Raw genomic sequence first — 17,530 nt, 5'->3', positions numbered from 1 at the left:
GACACCCAGTGTGACTGGACCTTCATAATTTTCAGGAGAATTCAAAAACCTGGTTTTTACTTAAATCTGCTGGAAACTAATTTTTAAAATGCTAACACTGTGCAGGCCCACGTAGCTTAGGGATCCTGAATTTACAAATGCAGTTCTTGTAGAATTTATATAGAGTTTAATTGTTTAATATTTTATACTTGAGGCAAAACCAGACACATCAGTGATAAAAATAAGACTCCAATGATCTAGCAAAATAATAATAATTTCCCAAAAGTAGAATCAGGTGAAAGTGCTTTTAGAACCAAGACCACATGATTATTCCCATTTTTTCAACAGTAGAACCAAGTATTGGCATGAGTAGATGTCACCTCTTCAAATCACAAGGCATTAAAAAAAAAACCCACACTTTCAAATGTGGTAATATTAGTTCCCTCTACTATAGGTCTTTAGTATCTATCTATGTTAATATATTAATAGATAGATCTATTAATATTAATATAGATATATCCTTGTGCCTAAAATTTCTTTAAAAACTTATTTTAAATTTCTTTAAAATTTTTAAAATTTATTTAAAACTCATGCTATATCTTCTTATGACTACCCAAATTTTGTTGCATGGATCCTAATAAAAAGATGTCTTTAAAAAGTTCAAGGGCAGGCCAGGGTTGCAGCAGGTAAAGCTGCTGCCTGTGGTGCTAGCATCCCATATGGGCACTGGTTCGAGTTCTGGATGCTTCACTTCCAATATAACTCCCTGGGAAGGCAAGAGAAGATGGCCCAAGTCCTTGGGCTCCTGCACCCACATGGGAAACCCAGAAGAAGCTCCTGGATCCCGGCTTCAGACCAGCCTACCTCTGGTCATTGTGGTCATTTGGGGAGTGAACCAGTGGATGGAAGACCTGTCTCTCTCTCGCTTTCTCTGTAACTTTATTTTTCAAATAAATAATAAGTTTTTAGAAATTCAAGGAAAATGAATACCATGAAAAAATTATGCACAGATTCAAAAAATATTTTGCACAAATAAATCTCTTAATTCCATTTTTCCACCAACTTTTTGAAATAGCCTTATATGTCACTATACAAAAAATGCTTAGGACTTGAAATTTTTCAGATTTCAAAGTTTTTCAGATTTTGGAATATTTGTATAGACTTTATTAGTTAAGTATCCCTAATCTGAATATCTGAAATCCAACTTTTTGAGCACCATGACAGGTCAAAAAGTATAGGATTTTGGAGCACTTGGATTTGGAGTTCAAGTCTCAGCTCTGCTCCTAATTCTGGCTTTCTACTGATATTCCCCCTAGGAGGCAGCAGATGATGGCTCAAACAGTTACGACCCTGCCACCTACAGGGTAGAGTATCTGCTCCTGGTTTTGGCCTGGCCCACCCCCAGCTGCTGTAGGCATTTGAGGAATAAAGTAACTGATGGGAAATCAATTTCTCAATATTTCTCTCTCTTTTAAATAATATTTTTAAATTTTTTTTCAAAAACTGTAATATCTAGAATTAAATCTAATGTTATTACTTCAAATGCATTCCTTGCAAACATTTAAGTCTTATCTTGTTTTTCATGTTTCCCTATTCCACATTTACTGGTAGATCTCTAAACTGCTATTCCATTTCAAAGTCTGTAAGTAAATACTTAACCTAATGTTTGTAATTCAAATTTTATGTTTAGTTCCTCATAAACTGGAATGCCTTATATTTTGTCCTAGATTTTCCTCCCTATTATTAGCTGGAAGTATGTTTGTCAAGCCACTTGTGCCATGCTCAGAAAACAGTAGGAACACACACACACACACACAAAACAGTGGATGAATATTATTTATTAAGTTCCATTAAATGTTCCTTTGCTTTTTATATCTAATTGAAAGTCCTCTTAATTTTAAAGCTCTAGGAAAACTTCAGTGTAGCAAGATAAAAGTAAATCCATTTTAAAAAAAATAGTTATAAAAGTCACAGGTCCTTAAATTTGTGATACCTGTTGCTAGACGGTAAATATCCACAATCAAGCTATTTTCAAAATGGAGTGGGGCATTGCACTGGAATCCTTACAGCCTGACACAGATGTATTATTTTTCTATCATTTTCACTCCATCTTTTCTTCTTTCTTTACTTTCCGGTACTTCCATTTTTGTTCAGTGACTTAGATGGTATGCAACCTAAAAGTCATCCTTAGGCTTTCCTGATTCATTTCTTCTTTTCAGTTTCTGAACAATTTCAGATAACTCTAAAATGGATCTACTGGAAATTAAGCTCATCAAAATCTTCACCCTGCTCTACTGGAGCACAATAAATCTAATCACCGGTTAAGCAACAACAATAAAAGCCATTAATTAGTATATTAGTCCGCTCAAGCTGCCATAAGAAAATATCACAGACAGGATGGCTTCCACAACAAAACTTTCTCTTAAGGAGGGTGCAGGACAGATTTCTGGTGTTTCTTCTTATAAAGACAGGAATCCTATCAGTTAAGGTTCCCACCCCTATGATCTCATTTAACCATAATGACTTCCTTATTCTAAAACCAATCAGACTGCAGGTTAGGGTTTCAACATATGAACTGTGGGAAGGAGGATATAATTCAGTCCACAGAATTCTGTTCCTGGTCCTCTATAATTCATTCGTTATCAAATGAAAAGTCCCAAAGTCTTAACTCATTCTAGCATCAACCGTAAAGTCTAATGCCCAAAGGCTGAAGTAAACATCATTTAAATGAGATATGGGTGAGACTCAAGATGTGGTTTACCCTAAAACAAAATACCTCTCCAGCAGTGAACCTGTGAAAAAGGACAAACTACATACTTCTAAAATAAAAAGGTAAAGAACAGACATTCCCTTTCTAAAAGAGAGAAATTATAAAGAGGAGAGTTTGATCGTGGACAAATCCAAACCATAGGAAGGCAAATTCCACTAAATCTTTTTTTTAAGATTTATTTATTTTATTTGAAATTCAGAGTTACAGAGAGAGAGGAGAGGCAGAGAGAGAGAGGTCTTCCATTTGATGGTTCACTCCTCAAATTTCACAACGGCCGGAGCTGCGCCGATCCGAAGCCAGGAGCCAGGAGCTTCTTCCAGGTCTCCCACGTGGGTGCAGGGGCCCAAGGACTTGGGCCATCTTCCACTGCTTTCCCGGGCCACAGCAGAGACCTGGACAGGAAGTGGAGTAGCTGGGTCTCAAACCGGCATCCCAGCCGGTGCTTCAGGCCAGGGCGTTAACCCACTGCACCACAGTGCCGGCCCCAAATTCCATTAAATCTTAATTCTCAACAATAACCTTCATTGATTTGATGTTCCGCCCTCCCTGCCCACTGGAGCAGTAGCATCACCACCACAGAGCTGTAGAGCAGCTCTAATCACAATTGGGCAGTGGTCCTGTCCCAGAAGCACAGGACAGTGGCATCCTGCTCTCTGTCCCCTAAAACCCAAGAGGAACCCCATCCCTACGCCTATGTGAAAGTGGCACCCCTTTCTATCTGAGTCATATCAAGCCAATCTTCCCTTTTCTTGAATAATTACACATGTTCACAGTCTTGTTTCATTACATCCCCTTTTCTCTTTTTCCTTTAGTCCCAGCTAGCAGTGTTAAGTATTAGTATAATCCTATTTCTAATACAGGCTTCATTTCCTTTTCATCAAATTAATATTCAACTGTGTATTAATATTTTCTTCAGAATAAGCTTTCTCCTTTTTCACAATGTGGATAAGCTGAGAAATTTCCAAATCTTCAAATCCTGTTTTCTTTTTACTTAATGATTCCATCTTCATTTCCTCTCTCTCCTTTCACATTTTACCCTGTACAGTCAGGAAGAACCAGGTCAATCCTTCAACACTTTGCTTAGAATGTTCAGCAGATAATTACCCAGTTTCACCACTCACAAGCTCTACCTTCCACAAAACACTAAAACACAGTTCACTCAAGTCTTCTGCCACTTTAAACAGACTGCCTTTCCTCTAGTGTGCAATAAACCATTCTTCATTTCCACCTGGAACCCCACCAGAATTAACTTAAAATCCCTATTTCTACCAATGTTCCATTCACTATTATTTATGCACTCCCTAAGAGGGTGGTGGCTTACCAGTTCATCTGTTTTCTTTCTGAATCCTCACTAGAATCACCTTTTATATCCATATTTCCAATAGTCACCCTCAATTGTTTTTGGTAGTATGCATCTTAAAACTCCTCCAGCCTGTACCCACTCCCAGTTCAAAAGCCACTTCTACATATTTAAGTACTCATTATAATAGTACCCTAATTCAGAAAGCCAAAAATCTTTGTAAGTCTGCTACAACAAAACTCCATATGCTTGGATTGGTTAAATAAGAGATATTTATTTTCTCATAGTCTGGGAGGACAGAAGCTAAGGCAATCTAAGAACCATGGTTCAGCAGGGTTGGTCAGTTTCTAACAGGGGCTTTCTTCCTGTCTTGCCAGTGTCTGCCTTTGCACTGTGTATTTATATGGGGTGGCGGGCAGCAGGGAGGAACTAACCCCTCTGGTGCCTCTTATACAATTCTATTGGACCAAAGCCCCATCCTTGTGATCTCATTTAACATTAATTATTCCCTTATTCCAAAGAGTCATAATGGGATCTGGGTTTCAACACAAATTGGATGAATATAATTCAGTCTGTAACAATTACAAAGGAAAGTACCATCATGTTTAGGGGCATTTGTATAATATTCTTGCACTTTTCCCAATACTCTTTAATGTTAGAAGATATGTTTTTTGTTTTTTTTAAAAAAAGATTTAGACCCTAAACTCAGCCCAAGTGAAGAGTCAGGGCTGTTTACATGTCTGTCTCAAATCAGGCCTAGGTGCAAAGGGGAGTGAGGCAGTGGCAGGCCAGGCCCCTCTCCTCCAGCTTCTCTTCTCACTGGGGTGTGGCTGTTGCTTTGCTACAGTCATCACTTTGTATCCCTGGGAGATTGGTTCCAGGACCATGGATACTCATAGCCCCTCTAGAAGATGACATAGTATTTTCATATACTCTATACATACCCCCTCATACACTTTATATCTTTTTAAGATTTATATATTTACTTGAAAGTCAGAGTTACACAGAGAGAAAAGGAGAGGCAGAGAGAGAGGTAGGTCTTCCATCCTCTGGTTCACTCCCCAATTAGCCGCAACGGCCAGAGCTACACCGATCCGAAGCCAGGAGCTTCTTCTGGGTCTCCCACGTGGATGCAGGGGCCCAAGGACTTGGGCCATCTTCCACTGCCTTCCCAGGCAATAGCAGAGAGTTGGATCAGAAGTAGAGCATCCAGGTCTCAAACTGGTGCCCATATGGGAAGCCGGCACTGCAGGCAGCGGCTTTACCCGCTATGCAACAGCGCTGCTGGCCCCAGAAGATATGCTTCTTTAACATCATTATTATCTTTGGCTTTGTTCTCAAACTTACTAAGACCATTTCTTTTTTTTTTTTTTTTTTTTTTTGACAGGCAGAGTGGACAGTAGAGGGAGACAGAGAGAAAGGTCTTCCTTTTGCCGTTGGTTCACCCTCCAATGGCCGCCGCGGTAGCGCGCTGCGGCCAGCGCACCGCGCTGTTCCGATGGCAGGAGCCAGGTGCTTCTCCTGGTCTCCCATGGGGTGCAGGGCCCAAGCACTTGGGCCATCCTCCACTGCACTCCCTGGCCACAGCAGAGAGCTGGCCTGGAAGAGGGGCAACCGGGACAGGATTGGTGCCCCGACCGGGACTAGAACCCGGTGTGCCGGCGCCGCAAGGCGGAGGATTAGCCTACTGAGCCGCGGCGCCGGCTTTTTTTTTTTTTTTGACAGGCAGAGTGGACAGTGAGAGAGACAGACAGAAAGGTCTTCCTTTTTCCATTGGTTCACCCCCCAATGGCCACTGTGGCCGGCGCACCATGCTGATCTGAAGCCAGGAGCCAGGTGCTTCTCCTGGTCTCCCATGTGGGTGCAGGGCCTAAGGACCTGGGCCATCCTCCACTGCACTCCCAGGCCTGGGAGTGAGCTGGACTGGAAGAGGAGCAACTTGGACAGAATTCGGCGCCCCGACCAGGACTAGAACCCAGTGTGCAGGCGCCGCAGGTGGAGGATTAGCCTATTGAGCCACGGTGCCGAACGCTAAGAGCAGCCGATGTTGCAGCCATTTGGGGAGTGAACCACTGGATGGAAGATGCCCCCTCTGTCTCTCCCTCTCTCTATGTAGTTCTTTCAAATAAATGAAATAAATATTTAAATATATATATACTAATAATAAAAAAAAAAATGTGTTACAAGACAGAGTACTGCCAACCATGAAAGCTCACAGGAGACATGGTGTTCAGAAATTTTATTGCAACTCAATTGCATAGGTATGACTGAACAACTGGCTGCCCAAATATGGAGCTGTCTCCAGGCCAGCTGATAAAAACATGTTCCAAAGCCCCACACTAAGTGACACAGTTTATCATTCTGGCAATGGCAGCCCTGCCTAAGACTACAGGGGTATGATCAGTCCCCATTCTAAATCCCATTGTTAGACAGCATGGCCCAACATTCCTGGGAAAAGATATGAGAGATGATCATTCAGAAGGTGACAGCAAAGGGTGGAACTCTTTTGGGTCAAGGTTAAATTTTTATAATTATTCATCTGACAGAGAGACAGACAGACAGAAACAGATAGAGAGACAGAGAACACAGACTCCAATCTGCTGGTACTCCCCCTAAATGCCTGCAATAGCTTTGCGGCTAGGATGGGTGTCAAAGCCAGGAACCAGCAACTCAATCTCGGTCTCTCACATTAGTGGCAATGACTTAACCACTTGCTCCATCACCTGCTGCCTCCCAGGATACATACTAGCAGGAGGCTGGGATCAGGAACAAAGCTGGCACTCAAACTCAGGCACTCCATATAGAATGTTGGCATCCCAAGCAGCATCTACTTTTTTTATTTTTTAAGATTTATTTACTTACTTGAAAGGCAGTTACAGAGAAGCAGATGCAGAGAAAGAGAGAGAAAAGTCATCTGTTGGTTCATTCCCCAGATGGGCACAACGGCCAGAGCTGCTCCGATCCGAAGCCAAGAGCCAGGAGCCTCTTCCGAGTCCTGCGTGTGGGTGAAGGGGCCCAATGATTTGGGCTATCTTCCACTGCCTTCCCAGGCCATAGCAGAGAGCTGGATCAGAAGTGGAGCAGCCGAGACTTGAACAAGCACACATATGGGATGCCAGTGCTGCAGACCAGGGCTTTAACCCGCTATGCCACAGCGCAGGCCCCTCAAGCAGCATCTTAACCAAAAGCCAAACACTTTCCCTGAACTGTGTACTAAAGAGGAGACAAGACACACCCTTCATTAGTCCCCACTGCCTACAAAGGCAAATCGAACTCCTCAGCAAGCTTCTCTCCTTATGTCTTATGCACATCCCACTCCTATGACTTGGTTCCTCTATGGTTCTCCAATCCCATCTCTCATCTCAATTGAATGTTCTCCTCTAGTAACTGCAAAATACTCATTGTCTTTGTAAACATCAGATGACTGGGAACAATTTCTTCTGTGTGCAGTGTCCTTCTGTGGAGCCAGCATTACAGCATAGCACGTTAAGCTGTCACGTGCAACACTGTCATCCCGTATGAGAAGGCCAATTTGAGTCCCAGCTACTCTGCTTCCTACCCAGCTCCCTACTAATGCACCCAGGGAAGGCAGCAGATGATGGCCCAACTGCTTGAGCCCCCGTAACCCATGTGGGAGACCTGGATGGACTTTTTGGTTCCTGGCTTCAACCTGGCACAGCCCTGGCTGTTGCGGCCAATTTGGCAAGGGAATCAACGGATGAAAGATTTATCTCCCCCACCCCAACACACACACCCCTCTGACACTCTGCCTTTCTAATAAGTAAATCTTTTTGGCCGGCGCCGTGGCTCAACAGGCTAATCCTCCGCCTTGCGGCGCCGGCACACCGGGTTCTAGTCCCGGTCGGGGCACCGATCCTGTCCCGGTTGCCCCTCTTCCAGGCCAGCTCTCTGCTGTGGCTAGGGAGTGCAGTGGAGGATGGCCCAAGTGCTTGGGTCCTGCACCCCATGGGAGACCAGGAGAAGCACCTGGCTCCTGCCATCGGAACAGCGCGGTGCGCTGGCCGCAGCGCGCTACCGCGGCGGCCATTGGAGGGTGAACCAACGGCAAAAGGAAGACCTTTCTCTCTGTCTCTCTCTCTCACTGTCCACTCTGCCTGTCAAAAAAAAAAATAAGTAAATCTTTTTAAAAATTTTTTATTTTAAAATTTGAACGTTTTAAAATTATCCATCCTTAGGTTCTCAATTTAAGTAGACAGTTCTCCAAAAAACCTTCCAGTGACCCCAGGAAAGGCTTTATAGCTCTCCCATAGCACACTTTACATACTTCTACAATAATAGAAATATTTAGCTAAAGTGTTGTCTTCATAGCACACACTACAACAAGCATGTTAAAACCCTCAAGTGTGGAGTCCAGGTTGCCTTATGATGAGGCATCCAGCTTCAGTGGATTGGAGTAACTGAGACACAGCCTAGCACTGTCCATGTTTTCCTTCCCTCATATTTCATCTAAATCCTATACCTTTCCTGCTCCTTTATTGATCTCCTGCCCTAACTCTTTTGACATTCAGAGTGCTATTTCTGTTCAGCCAATCCCAGCTTACAGATCTCCTTTGTTTTCTATCTGAACTTCCTCAACTCACCTGATCCGATCCTTTGTAACCTCCACTGATTTCTGGATATGAATACCCATTTAAGGCAAATACTCCAATTACATCATTAAACTAAATGGAACAAGATGATTAATTAATGTCCAAACTACTTAATAGACAAAAATGATGACATCAAAAGGAATAGGGTAATTCAAAGTAACAAAGCACAAAGCACCTTACCTATCAACAAATCAGCCTTTTTACATTTTTTATGTTTATTTATTTTTTTTAACTTTTATTTAATGAGTATAAATTTCCAATGTACAGCTTATGGATTACAATGGCTTCCCCCTCCCATAACTTCCCTCCCACCCGCAACCCTCCCCTCTCCCGCTCCCTCTCCCCTTCCATTTACATCAAGATTCATTTTCAATTCTCTTTTCATAAAGAAGATCAATTTAGTATATATTAAGTAAAGATTTCAACAGTTTGCACCCACATAGAAACACAAAGTGAAACATACTGTTTGAGTACTAGTTATAGCATTAAATCACAATGTACAGCACATTAAGGACAGAGATCCCACATGAGGAGCTAGTGCACAGTGACTCCTGTTGTTGACCCAACAAATTGACACTCTAGTTTATGGCGCCAGTAACCACCCTAGGCTCTCGTCATGAGTTGCCAAGGCTATGGAAGCCTTCCAAGTTCGCCGACTCTGATCATATTTAGACAAGGTCATAAAAGACAGGGTGAGGATAGTAACCAATGTTCCTAAGAGTGGAATTAACCAGGTCTGAACAATTATACAGCATTAAGTGGGGAAGAGGACCATCAGTACACACAGGGTGGGAGTAGAGCCATTGGTGGTAGAGTAGAGGTTATGATTACAAAGGAATGAGGCCCAAGTACGCTAGACAGGGTCTAGAACAAAGGACAGAGTCATTTTTAGAGGAGCTAAGAAAGGTGCTGTCTAAGCTACAATTAAGTTTTCCGATTGAGAGGCAAATAGAACCTGACAGAAGGGACCTGGTAATAATCTGGTGGGCTTTAGGCCTTGTAAGTTAAGAGGCCCAGACCTATATATCTCTTTGCATGGGGTACATCCTAAGGGAGGTGTGAACCACCTGAGGGAAAGCACCCTGTTGACTTTCATTACCTAGCTGGCCTGGGAGGAGAGCTGGCCAGGTAAAGGCAGGTGGCATCTCTAACAAGAAATTTACAGTTCTGCCTGCAATGTTGCTGACCCTGCACACACACCTTGGATTATAATCTTGGTCAGAATTCCAGCTTGTTCCATATTCTATACACAGAACATTAATCAAACTGTGCTTTGTATAGGAAAAGGACATCACTCATATGCCTCATGTACCCTGAATCTTTTTTTTTTTTTTGGACAGGCAGAGTGGATAGTGAGAGAGACAGACAGAAAGGTCTTCCTTTTTGCCGTTGGTTCATCCTCCGATGGCCGCTGCGGCCGGCACATCACGCTGATCCGAAGGCAGGAGCCATGTACTTCTCCTGGTCTCCCATGCGGGTGCAGGGCCCAAGGACTTGGGCCATCCTCCACTGCACTCCCAGGCCATAGCAGAGAGCTGGCCTGGAAGAGGGGCAACCGGGATAGAATCCGCGCCCCAACCGGGACTAGAACCTGGTGTGCCGGCGCCACAAGGCGGAGGATTAGCCTGTTGAGCCACGGCGCCGGCCCCCTGAATCATTTTTTAAACAGATGTAGTATGTCAGTTCAACCACATATAGTCTCTTTCCTGCCACTTTCTTGTACCTGATTACATATGATGACAATGTGATTAGCAGGCAACAGGAATATTAGCCACACTCACAGCAGTTAGTTGTCACACTGTTAGGTACAAGTTGTAATCATTCTATAAAGAGCTATTAGAAGGGCCAAATCCAGAATTCGAGTGCTATTATCACCCCCCCTTACCTCTAAGCAACGCAAATCTAAGAATGTAAGCCACCCAGACATTACTTGAAAATATACAATCTACTACAAAGAAATGGAGACATGCTACAAATGTTTTGCTTCAATGATCTGTCTTCAGAATAATATCCACTCTGAAGCAAAAATCATCTCAATTGTTTATACTGCAAAAGAATTGCTTCTCAAAAAAAGAAAACAAATATCAGAGAAAGCAGCACAACACTGCTGAGGCTAAATTGTAACTTAGCTGTGAAAACTCCAGCCAGTCAGTCATCTGCTACCTCATCTGTAGCAAATTAATCAATTTTAATTTGCTAAAGAGTGATAAGTAAAATTGTGGTATAATTTCCATTCATTACTTAAACTAAGGAAAAGGAATTGATTGAAATAAGCTTTGTAACTGAAATAGCTAAAAGTAGTGCCCCAAGAGTGTCTAATAAATGATAGCATAGCAAATATAACTAGTTTTTTTTCTTAAAGATATGTTATCTTGAACTAATGGGCAATCAGACATTTTGGATTAAAAAAAATCCTTTCCTTCTTAAACAGATTATGCACACAAAAAAATTTTTACCAGTGTTTGACATTGTTAAATTACATACTCAATTAAATCACTCAATCAAACCTCATTACTCTATGAATGGAAATAATGTGATAGATGGTCTGAAGAACCTAGTTTCTTCCTATAGAGCTACAGACAGTGCACACCTTCCAAACCAACTGCTGAACTATACCATACCGCTGACACACATTCATTCAGCCACAGAGGTCCTCCTGGATTATTCAGGACCAAGTGTTTCACTTCAGAAACACAAGCTGAGATGTAGCTGGCAATCTGCACTCTCTCACACTAACCCCCATCCCATTCCCATCTCAGAGCTCTATTATTTTATGTCCCTTTGTTGCTAGGTCCTCTATCCTTGGCTGTCAGTTCTGATGCTCACTGTCCATCACTGTTACTGATCTTCTTTGCCATTCTCCATCTAGCCCACATCCAACTGCTATGCTGCTACCCGATACATCTTTTTTCTGTTCATCATCATTTTGGCTCTTCTGTTTCCTGCTCGTCTCAGCTACCTAGCAAAGAAAATCTACTTCACAGACCCAGTCAATCAATACATTTCATTCCTTCTAATTAAAATAAGAAAAATCAAAGCAAGTCAGGATGATCTTTGGCTTTTCTGAATTGTTTTCATCACCATCTGAAACCAAAGATACTTTCTGGTTTCCTTTAGTTTTAAGTTTGAAGATATTGCAAAACCTGGTACAGAAATAATTGTGAGTTTTGACAATTATAATGGTTTTGGATTTTAAAAGCAACAACAGACAAGCAGACTGTCTTCTTAATCCTTAAAAATACACCAAGGTTCAAAAATGTGTACTAAAATCAGATCTTAAAGTAATACAACTCCAAAGAAGAAATATCAGTGACCAAAAAGCACACGAAAAGTTGCTTAACATCAGCCATCATTAGGGAAATACAAATCAAATCTACAGTGAGATACTACTTTATACTCATAATGATAGCTATTACAAAACAGAGAGGGAGGGAGAAAAAGAGAGAGAGAGAGAGAAATGTGTTTGGTGAGTTTTTGGAGAAATGCTGGTGAGGACATAGAGAAATGGGAACCCCTGTACAATACTCATGGGATTGTAAAATGGGATAGCTGGGATGCAAAACATTATGACAATTCCTCAAAAAAATAAAATATGGAATTATCACATGGTCTAGCAATTTCACTTCTGGGTAGACAGCCAAAAGAAACAAAAGTAGGGACTCAGACATTTACACATTCATATTCATAGCAGCATTATTCACAATAGTGGAAGCAACCTAAGTCCACAGATGAACGAATGGATAAACAGAATACAGTACATGCATACAACAGGCTATCATAGAGAGTCTTAAAAAGGAAGAACATTACAATACATGCCACAGCATAGATGAACCTTAAAGACTTTATGCTAAGTGAAATAAGTCATGATTGCACTTACATGAGGTATATGAATGAAAGTAAAGTTGGCATAGCACCAAGAAGTACTTGCTATTTAGTTATCAATGACCACTGTCAAACTTAATCTGACCTTAAAAACAGAGACAGCACAAGTTATGAACAACTTAGTAAATGACACTTGATTTTGTTAGAGTTCAATGAAGAACATGGAAACATCTCCGCTTGTCTATGGATATTAGATTGTCTTCATAGAGAAAAGGGAAGGCAAAGGAAAAAAGGCTGCCAATAAATAAGATCCCTCATGTACACTCCAAATTAGTGAATAAATATTAATTATTTATCCTTCAGTGCAGGAGTCACTGGTTAAGTGGAAGGAACACCTGGTTTAAAAGTCAGAAAGAGGAGGCCAGAGTTTTGGTATAACAGGTTAAGCTCCCACCAGCAATCCCATATGGGTACCAGTTGAGTCCTGGATGCTTGTACTTCTGATCCAGCTCCCTGCCGATGGCCTGGGAAAAGCAGTGGAAAATGGCCTAAGTGCTTGGGCCCATGCACCCATGTGGGAGACCTGTAAGAAGCTCCTGGCTCCTGGGTTTAGCCTGTCCCAGCCCTAGCAAATGCTGCCATTTGGGGAATGAACTGGTATGGAAGATCTCTCTTTCTCTCTTTCCTTCTCTCTTTAACTCTTTCAAATGAATAAAGCTTTAAAAATGGCAGAAAGAAGCCTAGTACCAGCACTGACACCAACACCTTAGTTAATTCATAAAAAATGCTCTCTCTGGGGCCATCATTAGGGTTCAGGGGGTTAAGCAACCTCTTGCTTCACTGGCATCCCATATCTGAGTGCCAACTGGAGTCTCAGTTGCTTCATTTCCAATCCTAGAATCTAGAAAGGCAACAGAAAGTGGCCAACGTGCTCAGGCTCCTGCCACCCATGTGGGAGACTAAGATGCCAAGTTCCTGGCTCCAGGCTACAGTCTCACTGAGATCTGGCTGCTGGAGAGATTTGGGGAGTGAATCAATGGATGGAAGGTCTCTTTCTCCCTCTCTCTGTTGCTCTGCCTTGTAAATAAATAAATAAATCTTGAAAATAATGTGCTCTCTGACTCAGTTTCTAAATAGACTACAACGTCATTCACAATGAGGGACACAGAATAAAGACAGTGGTAGACAGAGGGGTAGGCATTTAGCCTAGTGGTTAAAACACCCGTTTCCATATCTCCTTATCATATCACAGTACCTGGATTCAGTTCCAGGTTTTGATTCCTGTCTCCAATTTCTATCTAATGCAGACCCTGGGAGGCAGTGGTGAAAGCTCACATACTTAAGTTATCGCTATCCACATGGGAGATTTGGATTGAGTTCCTGACTTCCAACTTCAGCCCAGCCCAGGCCAAGTCAGGCCAGACCAGACCACTGTGTGCGTTTAAAAACTGAACTGGTGGATGGAAACATTGTCTCTCAAATAAACAAACTTTATTTTTTTAAAAGATTTATTAATTCACTTTGAAAATCAGAGTTACAGAGGGAGAAGGGGAGACACAGGGATCTTCCATCCCCTGGTTCACTCCCCTCATGGCAGAGCCAGAGCTACACCTGGGTCTCCCAAGTGGATGGCAAGGGTCCAAACACTTGGGCCAAGTATCTTCCACTGCTTTTCATAGGCCATTAGCTGGGAGCTGGATCAGAAGTGGAGCAGCAGGGACAGGAACCGGCTCCCATGCAGGATGTAGAAGTCACAGTACACCACAATGCTGGCCCCTAAATAAACTTTTAAAAATAAAGAATACACCTGACACAGCTTTAATATAAAAAAGGCACTACGAACTGCCTAACATCATGTTGCAATTATTTTATTAAACATTACAAGGTGCTTGCAAGTGAAAAATAAAACAATTTTTCCTGTACAACATTGTTTGACATTAAATACAGCTAAAACACAAGTAACCAGTTACTTGGTCCAACAGATACACACCCCAGAGCACCACGAGAATGTTAACTATCTGGATGAGGGAGAGAGAAAACTGCTTTCCAAAACACACCTAACTATTTCAAAGTCAAAAGTGTTCAAATACATCAAACTTTATTTCAAAGCCAAAAGTGCTGGCGCTGTGGCATAGTAGGCTAAGCCTGCGCCTCAGTGCCAAGCACCCCATATGGGTGCCGGTTCCTGTCCCGGCTGCTCTTCTTCCGATCCAGCTTATGGCCAGGGAAAGCAGTGGAAGATGGCCCAAGTGCTTGGGACCCTGCACTCAAGTGGGAGACCCAGAACAAGCTCTTGGCTTCGGATCGGTGCAGCTCTGGCCGCTGGGGCCATCTGGGGAGCGAACCAGAAGATGGAAGACCTTTCTCTCTCTCAAATAAATAAATAAAGTCTTACAAAATAAAAAACTTCAAATTGCATCCCAATGAAATGTTCCACCAACACCCACGCATGTCAACCAGCTTTGAGGGTATTTTATAACAGCACTTCGCTCTGTCTGCAGTGAAGGGCTTCTGGCAAGGCTTAAGCAGTTGAGAACACTTTCTGTCGAAAGACACCAACACACACACGTCATCAATCAGAGGCCGCAACAGCTCCCCTCCCGAGAAAGGGAACAGTCCGTGGAGCTAAGAACTCTAGGGACTCGTTGAACCCCCTATGCCCAGACATAAGGCAACTCATCGAACACACACAAGTGTCCCTCCCTGGTCGGGAATGCAAATGGCAAGTAGAGCCTGCCCATCGAGCAGGGTCACAGCCACAGGTCACAGGGATCCAGGGAAAACGCAGCGTGGTTCCTGACAACCTCGGGCCCCAGGGCCAACGATCGCGGCGTGAGACCGACCCCAAGACAGCCCTTCGGCGGATTTCGACCCAGGCCTGCCCCGGGAGCTCGCATCCCCGCAAACCCAAGTCCTACCTGAGCTCTGCCCCCAGCTACAGGGCTGAGGGGGTTGGCGGGAGGAGGCGTGGCCTTCCAGTTCGCCAGTCGAACTCCCTCGTGCGGTTGTTATGACTTTCCCTCTCGGGATCCGCGCCCCGACCAAGTTCGAGTTGCACTTCCGGGGTCTACAGGGGACTGGCACGTCACTGCGCACGCGACGGCGGCCGTGGCAACAACCCGGAAGTAGGCGGGGCGTGGGCGTGAGTTTGGTTCCTGTGGCGCTAGGTGGGCTGGGAGAGAGAATGCGGTGGGAGCTGAGGGTCGCCTTCTTCGTTTCAAGCAGGCTTCTCTCGCTTCCCTTCTGAAGGCTGCATGGGCTAGCCTTAAAGGACTGGGCTAACCCTGATACCTCGTTCTCCAAGTGGAATTAAAAATCCATTCTGGGGGTTTTCCTTGCAGCTAATTCGCTATGACCCAACTTACGGCTTACCAAGCTTTGCTTGGCTCATTCATCTTCAGAAACCAGGGGAGGTGTAGATTTGGAAGATTCAGTTCACCTCCAAGTTATGACACGTAAACTATGAAGTTAATACCTGCATCCTAGTGACAGTTGAAAGCTATCTCGTTGCTATACTTGACTCCAATGGGAATCCTAAGGATGTTGATGTGTTTTTCCAGAAACGTGTTTGGAAGGTACGTGTGTGAAGTAGATCCGGGATGAGCAATGTGGGCAACTGATTTTTAATCAGTTAGCATTTTTAGTTTTTAGGTGGTTCTCTCTTGTGCATTTATTTACTCCACAACTGTTGGTTTGATCGATAAGGCTATGTTAGGTGCTGGAGACATAAGCTGAGTTGGCCTGTCTCTCCCCTCCTGCAGCTTAGTGGAAGGAAGGCTGGTAGCTAACAAGAAAATCATCTATAGTATTCTTTAAAGATGAGAACCCCAACTAAAGTATACTGTCCTACTTGCTTCCTTCATAACAAAGGACGCAGGAATTTTTTTTAACATACCCTCCACCATACAAGAATGGGAGTCACAAAATAGACAATAAGTATTGGCTGAATTTTAAGGAATGGCAACAGTGTTAAATATTGAAGTTTAGAAAAGTGTGCAGGACAAGAAGTCTGGAAAACAAAGGGGAAATGGGAATGGTGAGAGAAAAGGAGCAGCGTGTAGGGATGTCCTTTGGGGATGGAGTTAGGTTGAGAACCTTGGAGTCAACCTGGAATGAATGCCTGGGTGGAGCCAGGGCATGCATTGCAAGACCATTGGGGCTTCAGTTCTGGCTAAGGCTCCAATGGTTTGTAAAGTGGGATTTTAAAGAGGAAGACAAAGCAGATTTTGAAAAGCTTTGTATGCCAGACTGAGTAATTTGAATTTTGTGTTGCAGACAATCATGGAAACAAGAATTTTTAAGCAGAGGACTGAAAAGAAACATATTTTGATTTTGGTAGACTTTGGCAACAGTAACCAAGTTTATTATAAAAGGCAAGCCTCCCCAAAACTCATAATCCTAATCTATCCCAATCACATAAAATACTTGACCAGTCCTCTTCCAGTCGAGTGGGAAAAAGTAGGAAAGACAGAAATTTTCAGAGTCAAGACGATTCTAATGAGACTAACTTTAATGTGTGATCCTTGAAAAGAAAAAGGAAATTGGAAAAACCAGTGAAATGTAAAAAAAAAAAAAAAAAAAAAAAAAAAAGTTAACATTAAATTAGCAGTAATGTATCAGAGTTGAGACAACACTGGGAAGAAAATGGGTGGCATGACTTTATTTTTTTTTAAGATTTTATTTATTTATTTGAGAGGTAGAGTTACAGATTGAGAGGGAGAGACAGACAGATCTTCCTTCCGCTGATTCACTCCCCCAAATGACCACAATGGCCAGAGCTGTGCCAATCCAAGCCAGGAGTCTGGAGCTTCTTCCTGGTCTCTCATGTGGGTGCAGGGGCCCAAGCTCTTGGGCCATTTTCCACAACTGTCCCAGGCCAGAGCAGAGAGCTGCATTGGAAGAGGAGCAGCCAGGACTAGAACCGGCTCCGATATGGATGCTGGTGCTGTAGGCAGAGGGTTAACCTACTGTGCCACAGCACCAGCCCCTGGCATAAACTTTCAATGTTACACAGGATAGAAGCCCACTGAAGGGTTAGGGAAATATACT

At 43.1% G+C, this 17,530-nt stretch overlaps 1 protein-coding gene across 2 annotated transcripts in view; it reads right to left on the bottom strand.

Annotated features, from left to right (window-relative positions):
• The window catches only part of ARB2A (ARB2 cotranscriptional regulator A), a 483,367-nt gene extending 467,818 nt beyond the window's left edge, over nt 1-15,549 (bottom strand). For both annotated transcript variants that reach the window (XM_062211883.1, XM_062211884.1), the window contains exon 1: nt 15,400-15,549. The gene's annotated coding sequence lies outside the window, so the exon portion shown is untranslated. The remainder of the gene's footprint in view (nt 1-15,399) is intronic.
• Between the last annotated feature and the right edge of the window lie 1,981 nt (nt 15,550-17,530).

The sequence above is a fragment of the Lepus europaeus genome, chromosome 15 (assembly GCF_033115175.1).
Source record: "Lepus europaeus isolate LE1 chromosome 15, mLepTim1.pri, whole genome shotgun sequence".
Classification (NCBI taxonomy): domain Eukaryota; kingdom Metazoa; phylum Chordata; class Mammalia; order Lagomorpha; family Leporidae; genus Lepus; species Lepus europaeus.
This window is presented reverse-complemented; position numbering and strand designations above follow the sequence as displayed.